Raw genomic sequence first — 14,481 nt, 5'->3', positions numbered from 1 at the left:
TTCCTTTCAGCTAGTGTATAGTCACCAAGCAAATCTCTTTGAGGCAATACTATTTAAGGTGTTTCCCTGGACCAGTGACCATTCACTTCACTTAGAAATTCATTAAAAATGAAAATTCAGGGGCGCCTGGGTGGCTCAGTGGGTTAAGCCGCTGCCTTCGACTCAGGTCATGATCCCAGGGTCCTGGGATCGAGCCCCGCATCGGGCTCTCTGCTCAGCAGGGAGCCTGCTTCCTCCTCTCTCTCTGCCTGCCTCTCTGCCTGCTTGTGATCTCTCTCTGTCAAATAAATAAATAAAATCTTTTTAAAAAAAATGAAAATTCAGAGGTGCCCGGTGGCTTGTCAGTTATGAATCTGTCTTCAGCTTAGGTCATGATCTGAGCATCTTGGGATCAAGCCCAGTATTGGGCCCCTTGCTCAGTGGAGAGTCTGCTTCTCCTCCTCCCTCTGCCCACCACTCCCCCACCTCATGCTCTCTCTCTCACTCTCCTCTCAAATAAATAAATTTAAAAAAAAAAAAAAGATGATCTCTCCCTTTGTCCCTCCCTCAGTGCTTAGGTGGGCACACACGTGCAGTCCATCAATCAATAAGTAAAAAATCAAAATTGTGAAACCTCCCTTTGCCTTCCTAATTACCCCTTCCCTTACTATGCTTTTCTCTCTAGCCCTTCTCACCTAACATACTACATTATTTGGTTATTGTTTATTATCTGTCTTCTCTCACTGGAAGATGAGCTTTACAAGAGCAGGTTCTATTTCATTCACTGTTCTATCCTTGATGCCTAGGACAGTGCCTGAAACATAGTAGGTGCTCAGCAATTATTTCTAAATTGACCTGAATGAATGTCATGAAAATTCTTGGAGAATAGTTAGCAAGTATCTCCAGCCTATTGTCTTTACATTAGGTATTGGTTGGCAAGCATTTCCTGTAAAAGGCTTGGGAGTAAACACTTTAGGATTGTGGGTCATGCTGCTATAGCAACCACTCCATTCTGGCACTGTAGCATGAAAGCAGCCATAGACAGTAAGTAAATGAACGGGTGATACATGGAGAGGAAGCAGAGGAATTGCTCAAGTCTTGGGAATTAGGAGGCTGAGAAAGGAGTTTACATGGAAAGGAGGGACTTCATATGGAAATATTTTATACAAATATGTCTGATTCACTTCTTTTCATGTCTTCCTGCTCCACCATCACAACTAATACTACTGAAGTTACATTTTCCCTTTGGCTTTGACTTTAATATTGTACGTTTAAAACTCCCACAGAATACACTTACTAATACAACCTCCAGGTGGAGTCCTTTCTCTTTTCTCATTAAACTGTTTTTATTATAGTTGACCCTTGAACAACTCCAGAGTTGGGGGTACCAACTATCAGTGCAGTTGAAAATCCAACTTTTGACTCTCTAAAAACTTAACTGCTGATACCCTACTATTGACCAGAAGCTTACAAGAAACAACCAAGTAACACATATTTTATATGTTTACATGTATTACATACTGTATTCTTACAATAAAGTGAACTAAAGAAAATGTTTTTAAAATCAGAAGGAAGAGATAATACATTTATAGCACTTTACTGTTATTGATACTATAAGTTTACATCGTCTGATTACAAGATCCTCTCTCACTGCCTACATCAATATTGACTTCAAGTTTTTATTTAAATTCCAGTTAGGTAGCATACAGCGTAATATTAGTTTCAGGTGAGCAGTATAGTGATTCAGCACTTCCATTCAGCACCCAATGCTCATCACAACAAGCACTCTCCTTAATCCCCATCACTTATTTAACCCAGGCCCTCCTCCCCTCTGGTGACCATCATTTTGTTCTCTATAGTTAAGAATCTGTTTCGTGGTTTGTCTCTCTCTCTCTCTTTTTTCCTGATTGCTCAGTTGTTTTGTTTCTTAAATTCCACATGCGAGTGAAGTCATATTTTCTCTTTCTCTGACATTTCACTGAGCATTATACTCTCTAGCTCTATTCACATTGGTGTAAATGGCAAGATTTCATTCTTTTTATGCCTGAGTAATAGATAGATAGATAGATAGATAGATAGATAGATAGATAGATGATAGATGATAGATATCTCACATCTTCTTTATCCACTCATCAGTTGATGGATATTTGGGTTCCTTCTATAATTTGGCTATTCTGCTATAAACATCAGGGTGCATGTATCCCTTCAAATCAGTATTTTTGTATCCTTTAGGTAAATACCTAGTAATGCAATTGCTGCGCCATAGGGTAGCTCTATTTTTAACTTTTTGAGGAACCTCCATACTGTTCTCCAGAGTGACTGCACTTCCATATTGTCTTATCTGAAACAAAACACTATAGATATTACATGTATTACTAAAATTAGACTTGAAAAATGAAAAGATAGGGGCACCTGGGTGGCTCAGTCAATTGAACATCTGCCTTTGGCTCAGGTCATGATCCCAGTGTCCTGGGATAGAGCCCCACATTGGGCTCTCTGCTCAGCAGGAAGCCTGCTTCTCCCTCTGCCTGCCACTCCCCCTGCTTGTATTCTCTCTCTCTCTTGTTCACTTTCTCTCTCAAATAAATAAATAGAATCTTAAAAAAAAGACAACTACTACAATATTAAATTTACATTAAATATCATTCACCTTATGTCTTTGAAAGGTTATCCACTTCCATACAGTTCTTGCACACAGTGTTCTATGTGATGAACACTCAGGCAATGATGGTGATAATGACACAAAGTGTCTCAATACAGCTCTTGTACAGTTATTAGATTTTCACACAAAGACACACACCCATAGACAACAGTTGCTTATTAACTGTACAGCATGATGACTATTTACTATTCTTTTTTTTTTTTAAGATTTTACTTAATTATTTGACAGAGAGAGACAGACAGCGAGAGAGGGAACACAAGCAAGCAGGGGGAGTGGGAGAGGGAGAAGCAGGGTCTCCACTGAGTAGAGAGCCTGATGAGGGACTCAATCCTGGGACTCTAGGATCACGCCCTGAGCCAAAGGCAGTCACTTAACCAACTGAGAACACCCAGGCGCCCTACTATTCCTTAAGTAGAAGTGAACCATCACAAAGATCTTCCTTGTCATCTTCATGTTGAGTAGACAGAGGAGGAAGAAGGGGAGGGTTTGGTCTTCCTGTTTCAGAGGTGACAGAGGCAGTAGAGGTGGAGGAGGTGGAAGGGAAGGCAGGAGAGGCAGGCACACTTGGTGTAACTTTACAGAAATACAGGTAATTCTGTCTGACTTTTTTACTTTTTCCTTTCTCTAAATATGTTTCTAACCAGTACCAATCCTTTCACCATTTGCTTTTCTTTCAGTGTCTATGTTGTAAAAGAACTGAAAAGCAGTCTTGAGGGATGCCTCGGTGGCTCAGTCTGTTAAGTGTCTGCCTTCAGCTCAAATGCTAGGGACAGGTGGGGGGTGGGGTGGGGGGGTGGCTCAGCGGGGAGCCTGTTTCTCCTTCTGCCTGCTCTTCCCCCTGCTTGTGCTCTCCCTCCCCCCCCTCTCTGACAAATAATTAAAATCTTTAAAAAAGAAAACACAACAAAAGATGTCTTGAATAATCAGAACCCTTCTGCCAAATTGTCTAATGTCAGTATGTTTTCTGGAAAGGCTTCATCATCTTTTCACTGGCTGGCACTGATTTGGAAACCCTCATCTCCATCAGGTCATCTTCTGTTAATTCCTCTGGCATCAGCTCTTAAATTTCTCCAAGGTCCATATCTTGAAACCCTTCATCACAACCACCCTCTACTTTTTTTTTTTTCATATTCACAATCTTGTTCATAATTTCCTTGATTAGCTCTGTTGTAAATCTTTTGAAGTCATGCACAACATCTGGGAACAGTTTTTCCAGCACAAATTCATTGTTTGAGGCTTTTACAAAGCCTCAAAAAAAAAAAAAAAAAAAAGCCTTTACAAAGCCATTGCTCAATGGCTTTTACGGCTTTTTATTTTCTTTTAAATATTTTTAAATATTTTTTAAAGACTTTATTAATTTATGTGACAAACAGAGATCACAAGTAGGCAGAGAGGCAGGCAGAAAGAGAGGAAGGGAAACAGGCTCCCTGCAGAGCAGAGAGCCTGATGTGGGGCTCAATCCCAGGACCCTGAGATCATAACCTGAGCTGAAGGCAGAGGCTTTAACCCACTGAGCCACCCAGGCACCCCTTGTACGGCTTTTTCTATAATAGCAGTAGCACCTCCAATGGTGTGATCCTTCCAGATTTTCATGATGTTCTCTCTATTCCAATTCTCTTTCACAATGTTGACAATCATTTCCTCAGAGCACTGTGTGTATGGAGCTTTAAAGGTCCTTATGACGCCATGAGCTAGAGGTTGAATTAGACACATTTGAGGGCAAGCAGACCACTTCAGTACCTTTGGTGTTGAATTCTTGGGGTCCGGGGTGAACAGGGGCATTGTCCAAAATCAAAAGAATGTTAAAAGGCAGTCCCTTCCTGGCATAGTACTTCTCTGACTTCAGGAACAAAGCTTTGATGGAACCAATCCAGAAAATGGGTTCTCCCTGTCCAGGCTCTCTTGCTAGACAAACAAAACAGTGGCAACTGGTGTTTATCTTTACCCTTCACAGCTCAGGGGTTAGCAGCTTTATACATAAGGCAGTCGTGATCATAAACCAACTGCATTGACCCAAATCACAGAGTCAGCCTCTCCCTTCCGGACTTAAATCCTGCGGCTTGCTTCTCTTCCTTACTAATAAATGTCCTTTGTGACACTTTTTTTTCAGAACAGGTCACTTTGGTCTGCATTAAAAACCTGTTAAGGCGATACCCTTTCTCCTCAATGATTTTCTTAATGGGTCTGAGAACTTCTCTAGCTGCCTCTTGGTTGGTGGAAGCTGCTTCTCCTGTTGATATTTTTTAATCTAAAGTTCTTGCTAAAATTATCTAACCATCCTTTGCTATTATTAAGTTCTCCAGCTTTAGATCTTTCATTTTCCTTTTGCTTTAAACTGTCATAAAATGATACCACACTTTTTCTAGAATCATATTAGAGTCTACTGATATGCCTTTCTTACACTAATCCTGTACCCAAATAAGAGCTGCATTTTAGGGGCACCTGGGTGGCTCAGTCAGTTGAGCGTCTGCCTTTGGCTCAGGTCATGATCCCAGAGTCTTGGGATGGAGTCCCTCAGACTATGTGCTCAGCGGGGAGTCTGCTTCTCCTTCTCTCTCTGAACTCCAGCCCCTCCCAGCTGATGCTCACTCTCTCTCTACCTCAAATAAATAAATAAAATCTTTTTTTTAAAAAAGAGCTGCATTTTCAATATGAGATAAAAATGTATTTTGCAAAGAAGTGCAAAGTTTTCACCTCCATTGGTGTAGCTACAGTGACAGTTTCACAAATTTCCTTTTTCTTTTTCTTTCTTTTTTTTTTAATGCTCCTTATGCTGGATTCATTTATCTTGAAATGGCAGGCAACCACACTGCAGACCTCAATCTACAGTACATATCAAGCAATTCAACTTTGTCTTATAATGTCATGACTTTCCTCTGTTTCTTGCAAGCGCTTTGAGCATCACTAATGGCATGGTGTTATTCAAAGTTTACAGTGTTGCACTAAGCATCATGAAAAATGTGTGAGAACTGTGAGAGAACACATTTTACTGTGACACACGATATACTGGAGAGACAAATGGGTCATATGGAGATTATTACTGTAACACGGCATTTTAAGTGGATACTGACAACACTTGAGCTCACTGCCATAGCTAGGAGAGGTGGCTACAAAATTCTTGCAGTATATAGTATGTATTACAGTTAATTTTATGTAGGTCTGATTTAATACTGCATCTTTGCATTTGTTTACATCTGTCTTGACCACAAATGGCACCACGTATGGTCTGTATTTGTGTAGATACTTTTTTAAAAAAGATCTATTTATTTGAGAGCGAGAGTTGGGGTGGGGACGGGGTATAAGAGGAGGAGAGGGAGCCTGAAACAGATTCCATGCTGAGTACGGGGCTGGATGCAGGGCTCAATCTCATGACCCTGAGACTACCACCTGGATCAAAACCAAGAGTAAGATGCTTTACCAGCTAAGTCACTCAGGCATCCCCGTGCACATACCTTTTGATAAATTTTAAATTTTTATAATAGATTTTTATATATTTTATGGTAGTAAGTGACAAAATAATATCTACATATATTTTATGCACTCATGACATACCTAACTTCTCAGTTTTCTTGATAGATCTAGGCTATGCAGTTCATCTGTGAGTTTTTTCAAATGGTTGCAAATATCAAAAAAAATTTCCAATATATTTATTGGAAAAACGCATGTATTAGTGGACCCACACAGTTCAAACCCATGTTGTTCAAGGGTCAACTGTAGTTTAGTCCACAAATATTTACTGAGCATCTACTATGTGCCAAGATATAAGTGTTAGGATATAGCTTTGAATTAGACAAAGACTCTCTCCTCAGGAAGCTTACATTCTAATGAAGACAGATGATAGATAGATAGATAGATATAGATAGATATGATCATTTCAGAAAGTGGTATGTCAAACAAGGAAGTGACAGAGTCATGGGAGCCTTCTTGAGGAAATATCACTTGAGCTGAAAACTGAAGAGTAAGAACCAGCCATGCAAAGACCTGTTTGTTCGTTTGTTCTTTCACTGTGGTACAATATCTATAACATAAAATTTCCCACTTTTGAGTAGAGTTTTGTGACACCGAACACCACCACCCGTCTCCAGAACTTTTTCATTTCCCCAAACTGAAACTCTGTAGCCGCAAACAATCACTCCTCATTCTCCTCATTCTCCCCTTACCCTGGTAGTAACCACTATCTTACTTTCTGTTTCTATGAATTTGACTCCTGTAGGTCCCTCATACAAAGGTTTGTTTGTCATATGCTATTTGTCCTTTGATGACTAGCATATTCCACTCAGCATAATGTTACCAAGGTTCATCCATGTGTTAGAATTTTTAAAACAAATATTCCATTATAAACATAGACCACATTTTGTGGTGTTCTTCTACTGATGAGACACTTGTATTACTCACAAGTGTACAAATCTCTATTTGAGTGCCTGCTTTGTATTCTTTCAGTATATACCCAGAAGTAGAATTGCTGGATCGTATGGTAACACCATGTTTAATCTTTTGAGGAATTGCCAAGCTTTTCCATAGTGGCTACACCACTTCACACTCCCATCAGCAAAGCACGAAGGGTCCAGTTTATATCCATGCCAACTCTTGTTATTTTCCTCTTTTTTTTTTCTTATTATTATTTCCTATTGGGTATGACGTGGTATCTCATTATGGTTTTGATTTACATTTCCCTCATGATTAGTGATGTTAACCATCTTTTCATATGCTTACTGCCCATTTTTAGATCATCTTTGGAGAAAGGTCTACTCAAGTCCTTCTGCCTTTTATAATTCGGGTGTTTGGCTTTTGTTGTTGAGCTGCAGGAATCCTTTATATATTCTAGATATTAGCCCCTTATCAGATACATGATTTATAAATATTTTCTGCCATTCTGTGGGTTGGCTTTCCACTTTCTTAATAATGTCCTTTGAGACTTGCGAGTTTTTAATTTTGAAGAAGCTCAAAGATCGGTTTTTCTTTTGTTGCCTGTGCTTTTGGTGTCATATCCGAGAAATCACTGTCACGAGGCTTTTCCCCCTTGTTTTCATCTAAGAGTTTTATACTTTTAGCTGTTATGGTTAGATCTTTGGTTCATTTTGACTTAATTTCTGTATACGGTATAAGGTAAGGGTCTGACAGTTCTTTTGCAGTGGATATCCAGTTTTCCCAGCACCATTGGTCAAAAAGACTGTCTTTTCCCCATTGGACATTCTCTCTATTCCATTTCACTGGTCTGTATTTTTTGTTTATGCCATTACCACTGGGTTTTTCTTTTAAGATTTTATTTATTTATTTGACAGAGAGAGATCACAAGTAGGCAGAGAGGCAAGCAGAGAGAGTGAGAGGGAAGGAGGCTCCCTGCTGAGCAGAGAGCCTGCTGCGGGACTCGATCCCAGGACCCTGAGATCATGACCTGAGCCGAAGGTAGCAGCTTAACCCACTGAGCCACCCAGGTGCCCCACCACTGTTTTTTGATTACTACAATTTTGTTGAGGTTAGAGTTTTAGATCAGAGGTCACAGCAATTAGAAAGAACTAGAGTAGGGAATCGGTGACCTTTTTCTATAAAGGGCCAAATAGAAAATACCTGGGGCTTCAAAGGCCATGTGGTCTCTGTCACAATTACTCCACCTGCCATTATGGAGTAATGGGGAGAATCAGATGGTTGCGGCTGTGTTCCAAAAACACTTTATCTTAATTGGTGGCAGGACAGATTTGCTCTCCAGAGGCAGTATTTCGACACTCTTTGGACTAGAAGTCACATTTGGGCATTTTCAAAGGCTTAAAGGAAGGCCTGTGTGACCAGAATAAAGGTTAGAGAGGAGGAAGGAGCTGAGGCTGGAGAGGTAAGTCAGAGCCAGATCACAGAAACCTGTAGAACACAAGGAAAATTTGACTTACTCTCTCTCATTCACTCACCAAACATCCATCAGGGACCTTCTGGGAGCTAGGGGCTGGGACTACATAGACTCCATCCTCAGCCTCCGTGGACTTCTGATATAGGGAAGTGAGAGCTAAGGAGTTTTAATACAGATCATATTTCCTGAGTCATGACCTATGTTCCACTCCCTCACTTGAATGAATCATGAGAGATGCTCAGAGCTTTACCTTACTGCTTAATTTTATTTTATTTTATTTATTTGACAGACAGAGATCACAAGTAGGCAGAGAGGCAGGCAGAGAGAGAGGGGGAAGCAGGCTCCCTGCTGAGCAGAGAGCCCAATGCAGGGCTCGATCCCAGAACTCTGAGATCATGACCTGAGATGACCTGAGCCAAAGGCAGCGGCTTAACCCACTGAGCCACCCAGGTGCCCTACCCTACTGCTTTAGTTCAAGCCTTTATTCACTGTCTCCAGGATGATTGCCACAGTCTGTTCAAACACCTCTGTCTATAGCCTCACCTCCTTCGAAACTACCCCCCACATTGCAGCAAGACAACTCCTAAAATGTAACTATGATTGCACTCCCCAGCTTCAAACTACCACTCTATCACTGTTAAGTCCAAACCCTTGGGATGATACATAAGGCCCTGAGTGAGCAGACCCTTGCCAACTTCTCAGCATCATACGCTCTCTCTCCCCTTGGTGGGAAGTACTAGCTGATGACGTGGGGTATTAACTCACAAAAACCCTCACAAGAGCATGTTTGACTCATGATTAAGCCCTGCATACCACCTACATTAAAGAAGGGTATTTAATATCTATGTGAATTCTTATTGTTTGTGTCTCTGTTATAAAGTACAATTATGAATTGAGCAAGACCTGTAATAAAACAACAAACACATAGAGCAAAAGCCCTGCGCTGCTGAGTCAGTTAAGCCTCAGAATTCACTTCGAAGGTAAGTCATACCATTGTCTCCATTTTGTAGATTAGGAAACAGACACAAAAGGTTAACTTCCCCAGGACTGCACAGTTTGCCTAAGTGAGGTCATCAATATTCAGACCCAGAAATTCTGGCTCTATAATCTGTGTTATCAAGCACATTGTGCTCCTTCAATAAATCATAAATATATTCTTTTAAAATACTGACAAGCTGCTCCTATAGTCTAAGAGGGTGACCACTGGCTGGCAGCATCAGATTCATCTAGAATTTTATTAGAAATGCAAATTCTGGGAGGGGGGTTGAAAGAAGGGGGTGGGGTTATGGACATTGGGGGGTTGTGTGCTTTGGTGAGTGCTGTGGGGTGTGTGGACCTGGCGATTCACAGACCTGTACCCCTGGGGATCAAAATATATGTTTATAAAAAATAAAAAAAATTTAAAAATGCAAATTCTCTGGGATCTCTCTCTCTGTGTCAAATAAACAAACAAATAAATAAATAAATAAATAAATAAAATCTTTAAAGAAATGCAAATTCTATACCTGGGACCTGACCCACTGACTCAGAATCTCTGGAGGTAGGGCCCAGGAAGCTGAGTTTTAGCAAGCAATCCAGGTGATTTTTTTTTTTTTTAAGATTTTATTCATTTATTTGAGGGAGAGAGATAGAGTGAGAAAGAGATAGAGCATGAGATGGGCGTGAAGAACAGAGGGAGAAGCAACATCTGCACCGAAGGCAGACGCTTCATTGACTGAGCCACCCATGCACCCTCCCCGGGTGATTTTTAAGCATGATAAAGTTTGAGTTTGAGACAGTTTGCTCTAAAATATTTATTCCTGCAGAGTGAAGACCTTAATGGAGGCAAAGCTTAAGACAAGCATGAGCACCAATGACAAAGAAGTAGAAACAGAACTCTTTTTAGCGTACAAAATTTTCTAAGTCCGACGTAAAAAGAAAGCAGACCTATACAGATCACTACAGGATGTCAAAGGTCCTGAGAGGTTGAAGAAAGTACAAGATAAACCTGACCTTGGAGCCATCAGGCTGGCGCTCACATCTAGCACTCCCACTAACCAACTGTGTGCCTTGTAAGAAATGGCTTAACCAGCGTCTCAATTTCTTCACTAACAAGTTAGAATAATAAGCCCTTTGACCTGCTCCCTATGATGGTTGTGAAAATCATGTGGGATAAGATATGTGACGATGCTTTGTATGGAAGGATAACATGGTGATAAAGTTTGTTTTCCTGCTGGAACTCCTTACTGCAGCATATATCTTCCCTTCTACTCAGGAAGCGGGTAGGATTTTGAGTCTTGTAGTGACTCAAGATTTCTCTTCAGCGTAGGTTGGAAGAGATACACAGCTGGAAGGAGAGGTTGCTCTGGGCTTGACTAGAGAGAACAGAGGGAAGTGGCCTCAGCTGAGAAAATGGCGCCAGAGCTTTGGCAGATGGTGGTGGAATACCATTAATATATCTGAACTCATCTGTGGCTTTACAATTTATCCCCCCCTGAAAAGTTTAATTAAAACCTGTAACAGCTTCGGCCAATGTTCAGTCCCAGACATTCTCACTGCCTAGCAGTTGCTATTGTGCGGGCTGTTTACAAAAACCTCTGTTCTGACTGGTCAAAGTTTGTGCCACACAGTTGTTAAATTTTTAAGTAACACCTCTGGCGATACCACAGTGTTCGAAAGGGATGTTATTCAAAGCTTATTTCAAAGAGAAGCAATTCTCCCTCAGGGATGGTTTCATGGGTTCCCACTGCGCTTCACGAGGCCAGCGCATTCCTCGGACCCTTGACCCCAGTGCCTACTCCCCGACTTCATGACATAGTTTCGGCATGTTCATTCATCACAACACAATTTATAATTTATTCTGTTTCAAGCATATTTCTCCGGCTGAGGAAGCGATGAGCTCCTATTCCGGAAGAACTCCCATGTGTCTGTGGGTCAGAATTCTATTTCTAAGCTGGGGCTTCTTCTATTCATTTCCCGAAGCTATGACATCCCAGGCCACCACACTCTTTACTTTTTTCCCCATTGCTATTTTCTCCCCTCAACTACGGACAGAATAGGTAGACTTCCTATCTATTCATTTTTTTTCCTTCTTAGTTTGTCTCTTTTGGACTAAACTCGACTATCAGATAAATGTGAATCATTTAAGAGAGGGAGCTACTACCAGGAGAGATAAAAGGCCTCTCAGAAGAAAACAAAACACATTACTTATGTTCCTTACTTGAATTGATGTTCAATCTTGTAGTAGATTCATAGGCCTTACAATCTTTATACCTCAAAATGGTAGGTGGAAGACATCAGTTATTTTTCGAGCATGCATAATTTTTAACTGAAACTGAAATGATCAAAGTAACTGCTAGCTGTACCTGTTGAGGTGTGGTAGGACACTTAATCCCCTAAATTGTAAAAATTAAAAAAAGATTTCTGGCTCTGCCTAAAGTGACCCACACAATCTAGGGAGCAGACCAACTTTCTCTCTCACTTGGAGTGACTTGGCTTACCCCATCTAGGAACTGTTGAACAGAAACCCCCAATTTTAGAGATAGTCCATTGAGCAGATACAACCAAGGTAATGCATGGGGACTGATTTTGTTTTCAGGTGCTCTTCGTAAATCACATACCTAGTTAAATACCTTCATTCCACCAGCATCCTCCCAATCCTTTTCCCCCCAAAGCAAAAAAACCTAGAGGGCTGAAGCCCTTATTACTCAAGGTGTGGTTCAAGGACCCACAGATCTGAGGCTGCCTGCAAGTCTGTCGGAAATGCAGAGTCTCAGGCCCAAACCAGACCCACGGAATTCTGCTGCCTTTTAACTCAATGTCCAAGTGATTCATATTCACATTAAAGGATGAGAAGTACTGATTTAGGTGACACGTTTGTTAAAGAGCAATCCAAAAAGAACCAAGATTCTCTACTCCGAACACTTGAAAAAATAAAAACAGACAACTCACTTCAATTAGGACGTGCGATGCTGGATGGAAAGCAGCCCAACCTTCGTAGGAAGGCAGCGGTGAGACGGAGACTTCTAGCCTGGTAGGTTTTCCTATAGAGACTTCAGCCCCAGATCCATGTCCCTTAAAGTTCCAGGAGCTTACTCTTGCCAGCCCTGGGACACAAGGGAAAGAACAAGGGAGAAAATGTAGCAGCCCCTCAGCAAGGTCCTGCAAGGACCAAAAAGACCAAGACTTTCCAAAGAAACTAGCCTTGAGGAAATAGCCGGGGGGGGGGGGGTGTGTGGAGAATGAACAGTTCTCATCTCTCCCCGATTTCCTTCCTTCTCCCCCAGGAGCCCAGCATTACCCACATTTTTTTCTGGACTACTCAGATTCAAACCGACGACCTAATGCCTCCAATCTGTCTGGGATCCTTTTCCGGCGTTCCTGGCAAGAGGATGGGGAAGAGAGAAAAGGCACGTGTCAGAGAGATAGTTTTATCTTTCTCTTTGTGCAGCAGAACCTGGTAACAGCATCTCCGACACTAGCGACAACTTGAGGAAGAATCAAAACCAATCCTAGCAAATAGTTGTGCTCTGTGTAAACTTCCTGTCTTTCGCTAGCTCTGACGAAATGGAGGTGGGGGGTGTCTCCTCTCATAGGCCCTGCCTTCTAGCAAAAAAAGTGCAAACAAGAAGATAACACGTTTGAAAGGAAGTGAAAGAAACCAAAGCAAAGACAAGAGTTAGGTTTCAAGGCAAAGACCCACCAGCAATTGGAAGAGAGAGCAGCTATATTTCAAACATGCTAGTCTTCTAATGTTCTCCTTTTCTAACCCAGAAATAGAATAGGAAGGTAAGACGGTATTAAATAAGTAGTTCATCTTCTGAAAACGTGATGGTATTAAGTGAAATAATAGGACATTAACTAAGAACTTCTGGTCCCTCTCTCTTCACTAGTCTTGACAAGTCTTTTCACCCATGCTTCCCCAGTTACAAAAGGCTGAGCACAATGATGCCGTCTCTACAGAGACTGGCACAATGATATGAGATGTGCAAAATGTCAGCGACTGAGCTCACCATGATTTAAGTTCTCTTTATATTTAAGTCACCATTCTGAGTCTGCTTTTGCTCATACCTAAGCACAAATCAGGCACTCAATAAATATATTTGTTTTCCTCCACCTTCTTCCGGCATTCAATAAATAATGATTGAAATGAAAGTTAAAAAAAAAAAAATCTGGATGTGTTAAGAAATTCTATTTATTTTTATTATTTTTTAAATGGTGGTAAAATAAAATATGCATTTTAGCCGTTTTTACATGTTTGGTTCAGTGGCATGAATTGCATTCAGAAGTTTATGTAACTGCCACTACTATCTATTTCTAAAACTTTCTCATCTCCCCAAACAGAAACTCTGTAATCATAAAGAAATAGCTCCTTCACGGTTGGTTCTTTTTGTTGTTGCTGTTGTTTTTTAATGTGGGGATCAGTTTTTAATCTGGGGAGGATCCCTCCTCCCTCATGGTTGTAGTTGCACTTTAGGAACCCCTGAAGAGAAAATATATAAGGCCAAGAATAACATAGATAACTCTTTTAAATAAATTTACATTTTAATCACATAACACATCTTTGAGTATTTGAAATATATGAGATTCTTCTTCTTTTTTTTTTTTTAAAGATTTTATTTATTTACTTGACAGAGATCACAAGTAGGCAGAGAGGCAGGCAGAGAGAGAGGAAGAAGCAGGCTCCCTGCTGAGCAGAGAGCCCAACGTGGGGTTCGATCCCAGGACCCTGAGATCATGACCTGAGCGGAAGGCAGAGGCTTTCACCCACTGAGCCACCCAGGTGTCCCGAGATTATTCTTCTTGCAGTAAAATTTCTGCCATCTTTGTGGATATATCTGGACTGCTATTTAATGTGTTCTACATTTTCTTTTTATAATTTTTATTTTTTTAGAGAGAGAGTGAGACCAAACAGGGGGAGGCACAGAGGGAGAGGGAGAGAGAAAGACTCTTAAGCAGACTCCACATTCAACATGCAGCCCAATGTGGGGCTCAATCCCATGAGCCTGAGATCATCACCTGA

General features: G+C 41.0%; 1 protein-coding gene and 1 long non-coding RNA gene across 3 annotated transcripts in view; one reads left to right on the top strand and one right to left on the bottom strand.

The window, feature by feature from the left end:
* Positions 1–13,019, bottom strand: part of ABCG2 (ATP binding cassette subfamily G member 2 (JR blood group)) — a 159,646-nt gene extending 146,627 nt beyond the window's left edge. Inside the window, exons 1-2 of one of the 2 annotated variants that reach the window (XM_082726607.1) lie at positions 12,764–13,019; positions 12,411–12,565 (exon numbers count right to left, since the gene is read on the bottom strand). The gene's annotated coding sequence lies outside the window, so the exon portion shown is untranslated. Of the gene's footprint in view, positions 1–12,410; positions 12,566–12,759 lie in introns of both variants that reach the window. The other variant, XM_082726609.1, reaches the window with a different exon arrangement.
* On the top strand, positions 6,416–12,403 carry LOC309862597. Its single transcript, XR_014310601.1, has 3 exons — positions 6,416–8,468; positions 9,361–9,460; positions 10,286–12,403. It is a non-coding gene; the product is annotated as an uncharacterized lncRNA (long non-coding RNA).
* Positions 13,020–14,481: the final 1,462 nt, after the last annotated feature.

The sequence above is a fragment of the Mustela nivalis genome (assembly GCF_964662115.1).
Source record: "Mustela nivalis genome assembly, chromosome: 4".
Classification (NCBI taxonomy): domain Eukaryota; kingdom Metazoa; phylum Chordata; class Mammalia; order Carnivora; family Mustelidae; genus Mustela; species Mustela nivalis.
The sequence above is the reverse complement of the archived record's forward strand: the minus strand, read 5'-3'. Positions and strand labels throughout refer to the sequence as shown.